At 38.9% G+C, this 8,919-nt stretch overlaps 1 long non-coding RNA gene across 3 annotated transcripts; it reads left to right on the top strand.

Moving 5' to 3' along the window:
* Positions 1 to 4,005: 4,005 nt before the first annotated feature.
* LOC120521058 lies at positions 4,006 to 7,946 on the top strand. 3 transcript variants are annotated; one of them, XR_005631978.1, is made up of 5 exons: positions 4,006 to 4,130; positions 6,916 to 6,950; positions 7,253 to 7,315; positions 7,442 to 7,562; positions 7,825 to 7,946. It is a non-coding gene; the product is annotated as an uncharacterized LOC120521058 (long non-coding RNA). The 3 variants fall into 3 exon arrangements; XR_005631977.1 differs by lacking the exon at positions 6,916 to 6,950 and having other exon boundaries at positions 4,008 to 4,130; XR_005631976.1 differs by lacking the exons at positions 4,006 to 4,130; positions 6,916 to 6,950 and having other exon boundaries at positions 7,194 to 7,315.
* Positions 7,947 to 8,919: the final 973 nt, after the last annotated feature.

Raw genomic sequence — 8,919 nt, 5'->3', positions numbered from 1 at the left:
AGATACTGATTCGGCGTAGTAGATTTTAGCTTATTGATTAATTTTAAATAGGCTTCTACTAGATTAGTGTTTGTTTTAATATTAGTTTATTCCTGATTTTAAATACTAAGGGGTTAGTTTTTAGAGAGTGTAGCTGGGGGGGACGGATTTTTAAGGGGACAGGGCATTTATTTAATATGATTTTAATTATTTATTATGGACTTTACCTTCCCTTTTCTCTCTTTCACCGCTAGCTCTTTAAGGGCATGACATGACAACCAGGTTAATTAGTGGGGGTGGGGCTAACGAGCACCTGGGGCAAGCCCAGACATATAAAACCCTTCACCCTAGCAGGGCCCAGCACTCCTTTGAAAAAGCTCTCAAGGAGCGAAACGTCAGGAGAGGGAGTCCTGCTAACCTTTCTTTTCTTCTTTTTTCTTTTTAGTGCACAAAAAGATAGGATTAGGTTTGAATGTCCTTTTTTACCTGATTTTAAAACTTTTTTGCATTTTTTTAAAATGGTATTTATTAAAGATTGAGTATTTTAACTGTTTTTTCCTTAGCTTTAACCTTTTTTTAGATTTCAGGATCCTGAATTGTAAGTATTTATTTTGTTACTTTATAACACACATTTTTTTACATACATTTACACACATTTTTTCCCCCTCTTTTTTTTTTTTTCTTCCTTTTCTTTTTTGAATTTTTTATTAAAGTTTTTTTGCAGTATTTTTCAATTTCACATATTTTTTCATTAGGTTTTAATTACAAACACCAAGTTTTTATTTCACTCTTTTAGTTTTTTCACTATTACACAGTTTATCTTTTTCATTTTCAACCCTTCCCTTTACTTAAGGAAATAAAAAATAAAATAAATACTTACCTTAAAACAACTTACCTGTAGATCCTGTTAAAATTCTGGTCACATCCTGAGGGCTTGAGAGACAGTTTAGTTCATCAACCTTCGGTGAGTCAACTATTCATTTTCTTACCTTTTTTCTGGTGTTGTCTTGGTTGTTTTTTTGTTGTCCTTGTGGGTGTTGGTGGTGGGAGGGATTGGGGAACAGCTAAAGTCCTTTTTATTCTTTTATAGGAATACACAGAAGTTTTATTGACTTGGAGGATGTCTACCCCACCGGTCCAGAGAGTCTATTTTCAACTGTTTCAGGCCATTCATCATTTGGAGATTTTGTCAGGTCCGAGCGCCTAAAGGTATGTTGAGGCACAAAGAACGTCGGTCAGCTACATTAAGCCCTCTTCTCCTAATGAAGATATTCTTCGGAGATTAGGGCAAAAACGGATTTGTGGCTGACCGACATCATAGCCTCAATGAAACAACATTACCAAAAAATTATTCAGGCGGTTTCGGATGACTTGCCTCCTTTTGATGAAGTGGCCTTGGCTAAAGCTATGGCCTATATTAAAAAGAGGTATAAGCGTAAGCGTGACAGATTCCTCTTTGCTTTTTTTGAAAAATAGTTTATACCAACTTTCTGGAGCGGGATGATGGACCGACATCCTCCAACCCAATGACACAACAGGAGGAACCTCACTCCACTGAGCCGGGAGGATCACAAAATCGATTGATGCACCCCGAGCGTTACCCAGAGGAGGAGGAAAACCAGGACTCGACCGACCTCGCCAGTCATACAAACCCTTGAGCCGGTAGGACCACAGGTTTCGTCTACTCAGGTTGACTCTGCCCCTCCCAGTATTTCGGAGGGAGTCCTAAGCTCTGCCAGTCCTCCTAAAAAATCTAAACAAAAAACCAAAAACAAACAGTCTGAGCAGATGATGAATGACAAACTTGTCAAATCTGATGCTCCACAAATTTTAACACCTAATTCAAATCACCTTAATCCAGTTTATTCTAAATTGTGGGAGGAACTGGGCATTGAGCAGGATATTAGGGTCATCTTGACGGATGATGCCCTGTCATCCTTAAAAAATACGGGGAGACCGGGTTGGATGATTAATTACGCCACGGGACAGACAATTGAGCAATGTATGGGCTGGGTAAAACGTTCGAAAGAGGTGACAGCCGAGGTGGTGGTGGCCTTTTTGGGTCTCAACCACATTATTCGAGGCTCCACCTCTGAATTCGATAAAATCGTTTACCAGCTTATTTCCAACATGAAGCATTGTTTTCCTGTGGCGGATCATTATCTTTCCCTGCTTCCGCCAGTATATGATGGGCACGGTGGGAGAAAAATAGAACAATTCAATTTGGCCATTAAAAAACATTCCAAATTGGTTGATGGCATTTTCCCATGTGCTCATCTAAATTTAAAAAGAACTTCTTCGGCCAAGGCAGTTTTAACTAAGGAATCGGCGGTGAGGTTGGTTGACTCATGGTGGTCTCGGGTGTAGATGGGCCTGCCCTCCCCCAGGACTAACCTTAAAGTCAGTGGGGAGGGGGCTAGTCTACAACCACGCCTAAACTTAAGAACTTTACTTCCTGTTGTTTTTATATAGGCCTACCCCTACTGCAAATTCTAAACTTAAAGTCAGTGGGGGTGGGTCTATATTTTGTAACTGGAGCCCTGATGTTAAGATAGTGGGGAGGGCAGTAAGATTAGATTTAAGGATGTCCTCCCCACTATTGGCCTAGTTATTTTAATTGTATCTGTGTGTTTCTTTTAGCCCTATAAATTCCTTATTTTAAATTTGATCCTTGAACCCTAGTTTTTATCTAAAACAATTCTTTTAACCCTTTGTATGATTTTAGAGCCAATTTTAGCATTGATTTTTAACCCTCTGGTATAGATTTTTAGCGACGTTTTACAATCTATTTTTAAAGACTATGAATGAGGTAGTTTTAAAATTTAGAAAAATTAATTTATACGCCTATTTAATGTCTTTTTTTATAGTTGTAGGGAGGGGTCTGTTTTAAATTATTTATGGGGGGTGTTTTAAATGCGTAATGGCTTTTATAGGGATAAGTGATGGGTCGGGGAAGTAGGATAGAAGTATCGCTCGTTACAGTGTACCAGTGCAGTTGATGGACCCCAAATTTGGGTTCCATTAAATCTCCATTAACCCTAACCTAACCCGGCCAGTGTCCAGTAACGGCTTCTTGGCCCATCACGATATTAAGTAACAAGCACTAAGCCTAAGGATATTTATATCGGATCGAGGCTGAATGGAGGTTTCAGTATCTATTTATTTATTTATTTATTTATTTATTTATTTAGGTATTTAATTATTTTAGATACTGATTCGGCGTAGTAGATTTTAGCTTATTGATTAATTTTAAATAGGCTTCTACTAGATTAGTGTTTGTTTTAATATTAGTTTATTCCTGATTTTAAATACTAAGGGGTTAGTTTTTAGAGAGTGTAGCTGGGGGGGACGGATTTTTAAGGGGACAGGGCATTTATTTAATATGATTTTAATTATTTATTATGGACTTTACCTTCCCTTTTCTCTCTTTCACCGCTAGCTCTTTAAGGGCAGCACATGACAACCAGGTTAATTAGTGGGGGTGGGGCTAACGAGCACCTGGGGCAAGCCCAGACATATAAAACCCTTCACCCTAGCAGGGCCCAGCACTCCTTTGAAAAAGCTCTCAAGGAGCGAAACGTCAGGAGAGGGAGTCCTGCTAACCTTTCTTTTCTTCTTTTTTCTTTTTAGTGCACAAAAAGATAGGATTAGGTTTGAATGTCCTTTTTACTTACCTGATTTTAAAACTTTTTTGCATTTTTTTAAAATGGTATTTATTAAAGATTGAGTATTTTAACTGTTTTTTCCTTAGCTTTAACCTTTTTTAGATTTCAGGATCCTGAATTGTAAGTATTTATTTTGTTACTTTATAACACACATTTTTTTACATACATTTACACACATTTTTTCCCCCTCTTTTTTTTTCTTCCTTTTCTTTTTTGAATTTTTTATTAAAGTTTTTTTGCAGTATTTTTTCAATTTCACATATTTTTTCATTAGGTTTTAATTACAAACACCAAGTTTTTTATTGCACTCTTTTAGTTTTTTTCACTATTACACAGTTTATCTTTTTCATTTTTCAACCCTTCCCTTTACTTAAGGAAATAAAAAATAAAATAAATACTTACCTTAAAACAACTTACCTGTAGATCCTGTTAAAATTCTGGTCACATCCTGAGGGCTTGAGAGACAGTTTAGTTCATCAACCTTCGGTGAGTCAACTATTCATTTTCTTACCTTTTTCTGGTGTTGTCTTGGTTGTTTTTTTGTTGTCCTTGTGGGTGTTGGTGGTGGGAGGGATTGGGGAACAGCTAAAGTCCTTTTTATTCTTTTATAGGAATACACAGAAGTTTTATTGACTTGGAGGATGTCTACCCCACCGGTCCAGAGAGTCTATTTTCAACTGTTTCAGGCCATTCATCATTTGGAGATTTTGTCAGGTCCGGAGCCGCCTAAAGGTATGTTGAGGCACAAAGAACGTACGGTCAGCTACATTAAGCCCTCTTCTCCTAATGAAGATATTCTTCGGGAGATTAGGGCAAAAACGGATTTGTGGCTGACCGACATCATAGCCTCAATGAAACAACATTACCAAAAAATTATTCAGGCGGTTTCGGATGACTTGCCTCCTTTTGATGAAGTGGCCTTGGCTAAAGCTATGGCCTATATTAAAAAGAGGTATAAGCGTAAAGTGACAGATTCCTCTTTGCTTTTTAGAAAAATAGTTTATACCAACTTTCTGGAGCGGGATGATGGACCTCCTCCAACCCAATGACACAACAGGAGGAACCTCACTCCACTGAGCCGGGAGGATCACAAAAATCGATTGATGCACCCCGAAGCGTTACCCAGAGGAGGAGGAAAACCAGGACTCGACCGACCTCGCCAGTCATACAAACCCTTGAGCCGGTAGGACCACAGGTTTCGTCTACTCAGGTTGACTCTGCCCCTCCCAGTATTTCGGAGGGAGTCCTAAGCTCTGCCAGTCCTCCTAAAAAATCTAAACAAAAAACCAAAAACAAACAGTCTGAGCAGATGATGAATGACAAACTTGTCAAATCTGATGCTCCACAAATTTTAACACCTAATTCAAATCACCTTAATCCAGTTTATTCTAAATTGTGGGAGGAACTGGGCATTGAGCAGGATATTAGGGTCATCTTGACGGATGATGCCCTGTCATCCTTAAAAAATACGGGGAGACCGGGTTGGATGATTAATTACGCCACGGGACAGACAATTGAGCAATGTATGGGCTGGGTAAAACGTTCGAAAGAGGTGACAGCCGAGGTGGTGGTGGCCTTTTTGGGTCTCAACCACATTATTCGAGGCTCCACCTCTGAATTCGATAAAATCGCTTACCAGCTTATTTCCAACATGAAGCATTGTTTTCCTGTGGCGGATCATTATCTTTCCTGCTTCCGCCAGTATATGATGGGCACGTGGGAGAAAAATAGAACAATTCAATTTGGCCATTAAAAAACATTCCAAATTGGTTGATGGCATTTTCCCATGTGCTCATCTAAATTTAAAAAGAACTTCTTCGGCCAAGGCAGTTTTAACTAAGGAATCGGCGGTGAGGTTGGTTGACTCATGGTGGTCTCGGGTGTAGATGGGCCTGCCCTCCCCCAGGACTAACCTTAAAGTCAGTGGGGAGGGGGCTAGTCTACAACCCGACGCCTAAACTTAAGAACTTTACTTCCTGTTGTTTTTATATAGGCCTACCCCTACTGCAAATTCTAAACTTAAAGTCAGTGGGGGTGGGTCTATATTTTGTAACTGGAGCCCTGATGTTAAGATAGTGGGGAGGGCAGTAAGATTAGATTTAAGGATGTCCTCCCCACTATTGGCCTAGTTATTTTAATTGTATCTGTGTGTTTCTTTTAGCCCTATAAATTCCTTATTTTAAATTTGATCCTTGAACCCTAGTTTTTATCTAAAACAATTCTTTTAACCCTTTGTATGATTTTAGAGCCAATTTTAGCATTGATTTTTAACCCTCTGGTATAGATTTTTTAGCGACCGTTTTTACAATCTATTTTTAAAGACTATGAATGAGGTAGTTTTAAAATTTAGAAAAATTAATTTATACGCCTATTTAATGTCTTTTTTTATAGTTGTAGGGAGGGGTCTGTTTTAAATTATTTATGGGGGGTGTTTTAAATGCGTAATGGCTTTTATAGGGATAAGTGATGGGTCGGGGAAGTAGGATAGAAGTATCGCTCGTTACAGTGTACCAGTGCAGTTGATGGACCCCAAATTTGGGTTCCATTAAATCTCCATTAACCCTAACCTAACCCGGCCAGTGTCCAGTAACGGCTTCTTGGCCCATCACGATATTAAGTAACAAGCACTAAGCCTAAGGATATTTATATCGGATCGAGGCTGAATGGAGGTTTCAGTATCTATTTATTTATTTATTTATTTATTTATTTATTTAGGTATTTATTTATTTTAGATACTGATTCGGCGTAGTAGATTTTAGCTTATTGATTAATTTTAAATAGGCTTCTACTAGATTAGTGTTTGTTTTAATATTAGTTTATTCCTGATTTTAAATACTAAGGGGTTAGTTTTTAGAGAGTGTAGCTGGGGGGGATTTTTAAGGGGACAGGGCATTTATTTAATATGATTTTAATTATTTATTATGGACTTTACCTTCCCTTTTCTCTCTTTCACCGCTAGCTCTTTAAGGGCAGCACATGACAACCAGGTTAATTAGTGGGGGTGGGGCTAACGAGCACCTGGGGCAAGCCCAGACATATAAAACCCTTCACCCTAGCAGGGCCCAGCACTCCTTTGAAAAAGCTCTCAAGGAGCGAAACGTCAGGAGAGGGAGTCCTGCTAACCTTTCTTTTCTTCTTCTTTTTCTTTTAGTGCACAAAAGATAGGATTAGGTTTGAATGTCCTTTTTACTTACCTGATTTTAAAACTTTTTTGCATTTTTTTAAAATGGTATTTATTAAAGATTGAGTATTTTAACTGTTTTTTCCTTAGCTTTAACCTTTTTTTAGATTTCAGGATCCTGAATTGTAAGTATTTATTTTGTTACTTTATAACACACATTTTTTTACATACATTTACACACATTTTTTCCCCCTCTTTTTTTTCTTCCTTTTCTTTTTTGAATTTTTTATTAAAGTTTTTTTGCAGTATTTTTTCAATTTCACATATTTTTTCATTAGGTTTTAATTACAAACACCAAGTTTTTTATTGCACTCTTTTAGTTTTTTTCACTATTACACAGTTTATCTTTTTCATTTTTCAACCCTTCCCTTTACTTAAGGAAATAAAAAATAAAATAAATACTTACCTTAAAACAACTTACCTGTAGATCCTGTTAAAATTCTGGTCACATCCTGAGGGCTTGAGAGACAGTTTAGTTCATCAACCTTCGGTGAGTCAACTATTCATTTTCTTACCTTTTTTCTGGTGTTGTCTTGGTTGTTTTTTTGTTGTCCTTGTGGGTGTTGGTGGTGGGAGGGATTGGGGAACAGCTAAAGTCCTTTTTATTCTTTTATAGGAATACACAGAAGTTTTATTGACTTGGAGGATGTCTACCCCACCGGTCCAGAGAGTCTATTTTCAACTGTTTCAGGCCATTCATCATTTGGAGATTTTGTCAGGTCCGGAGCCGCCTAAAGGTATGTTGAGGCACAAAGAACGTACGGTCAGCTACATTAAGCCCTCTTCTCCTAATGAAGATATTCTTCGGGAGATTAGGGCAAAAACGGATTTGTGGCTGACCGACATCATAGCCTCAATGAAACAACATTACCAAAAAATTATTCAGGCGGTTTCGGATGACTTGCCTCCTTTTGATGAAGTGGCCTTGGCTAAAGCTATGGCCTATATTAAAAAGAGGTATAAGCGTAAAGTGACAGATTCCTCTTTGCTTTTTTTTAGAAAAATAGTTTATACCAACTTTCTGGAGCGGGATGATGGACCGACATCCTCCAACCCAATGACACAACAGGAGGAACCTCACTCCACTGAGCCGCCGGGAGGATCACAAAAATCGATTGATGCACCCCGGCGTTACCCAGAGGAGGAGGAAAACCAGGACTCGACCGACCTCGCCAGTCATACAAACCCTTGAGCCGGTAGGACCACAGGTTTCGTCTACTCAGGTTGACTCTGCCCCTCCCAGTATTTCGGAGGGAGTCCTAAGCTCTGCCAGTCCTCCTAAAAAATCTAAACAAAAAACCAAAAACAAACAGTCTGAGCAGATGATGAATGACAAACTTGTCAAATCTGATGCTCCACAAATTTTAACACCTAATTCAAATCACCTTAATCCAGTTTATTCTAAATTGTGGGAGGAACTGGGCATTGAGCAGGATATTAGGGTCATCTTGACGGATGATGCCCTGTCATCCTTAAAAAATACGGGGAGACCGGGTTGGATGATTAATGCACACGGGACAGACAATTGAGCAATGTATGGGCTGGGTAAAACGTTCGAAAGAGGTGACAGCCGAGGTGGTGGTGGCCTTTTTGGGTCTCAACCACATTATTCGAGGCTCCACCTCTGAATTCGATAAAATCGTTTACCAGCTTATTTCCAACATGAAGCATTGTTTTCCTGTGGCGGATCATTATCTTTCCCTGCTTCCGCCAGTATATGATGGGCACGTGGGAGAAAAAATAGAACAATTCAATTTGGCCATTAAAAAACATTCCAAATTGGTTGATGGCATTTTCCCATGTGCTCATCTAAATTTAAAAGAACTTCTTCGCCAAGGCAGTTTTAACTAAGGAATCGGCGGTGAGGTTGGTTGACTCATGGTGGTCTCGGGTGTAGATGGGCCTGCCCTCCCCCAGGACTAACCTTAAAGTCAGTGGGGAGGGGGCTAGTCTACAACCCGACGCCTAAACTTAAGAACTTTACTTCCTGTTGTTTTTATATAGGCCTACCCCTACTGCAAATTCTAAACTTAAAGTCAGTGGGGGTGGGTCTATATTTTGTAACTGGAGCCCTGATGTTAAGATAGTGGGGAG

Source organism: Polypterus senegalus, unplaced genomic scaffold, assembly GCF_016835505.1.
Source record: "Polypterus senegalus isolate Bchr_013 unplaced genomic scaffold, ASM1683550v1 scaffold_585, whole genome shotgun sequence".
Taxonomy (NCBI): domain Eukaryota; kingdom Metazoa; phylum Chordata; class Cladistia; order Polypteriformes; family Polypteridae; genus Polypterus; species Polypterus senegalus.
Note: the sequence above shows the minus strand (reverse complement) of the source record. Positions and strands in the feature narration are given on the sequence as shown.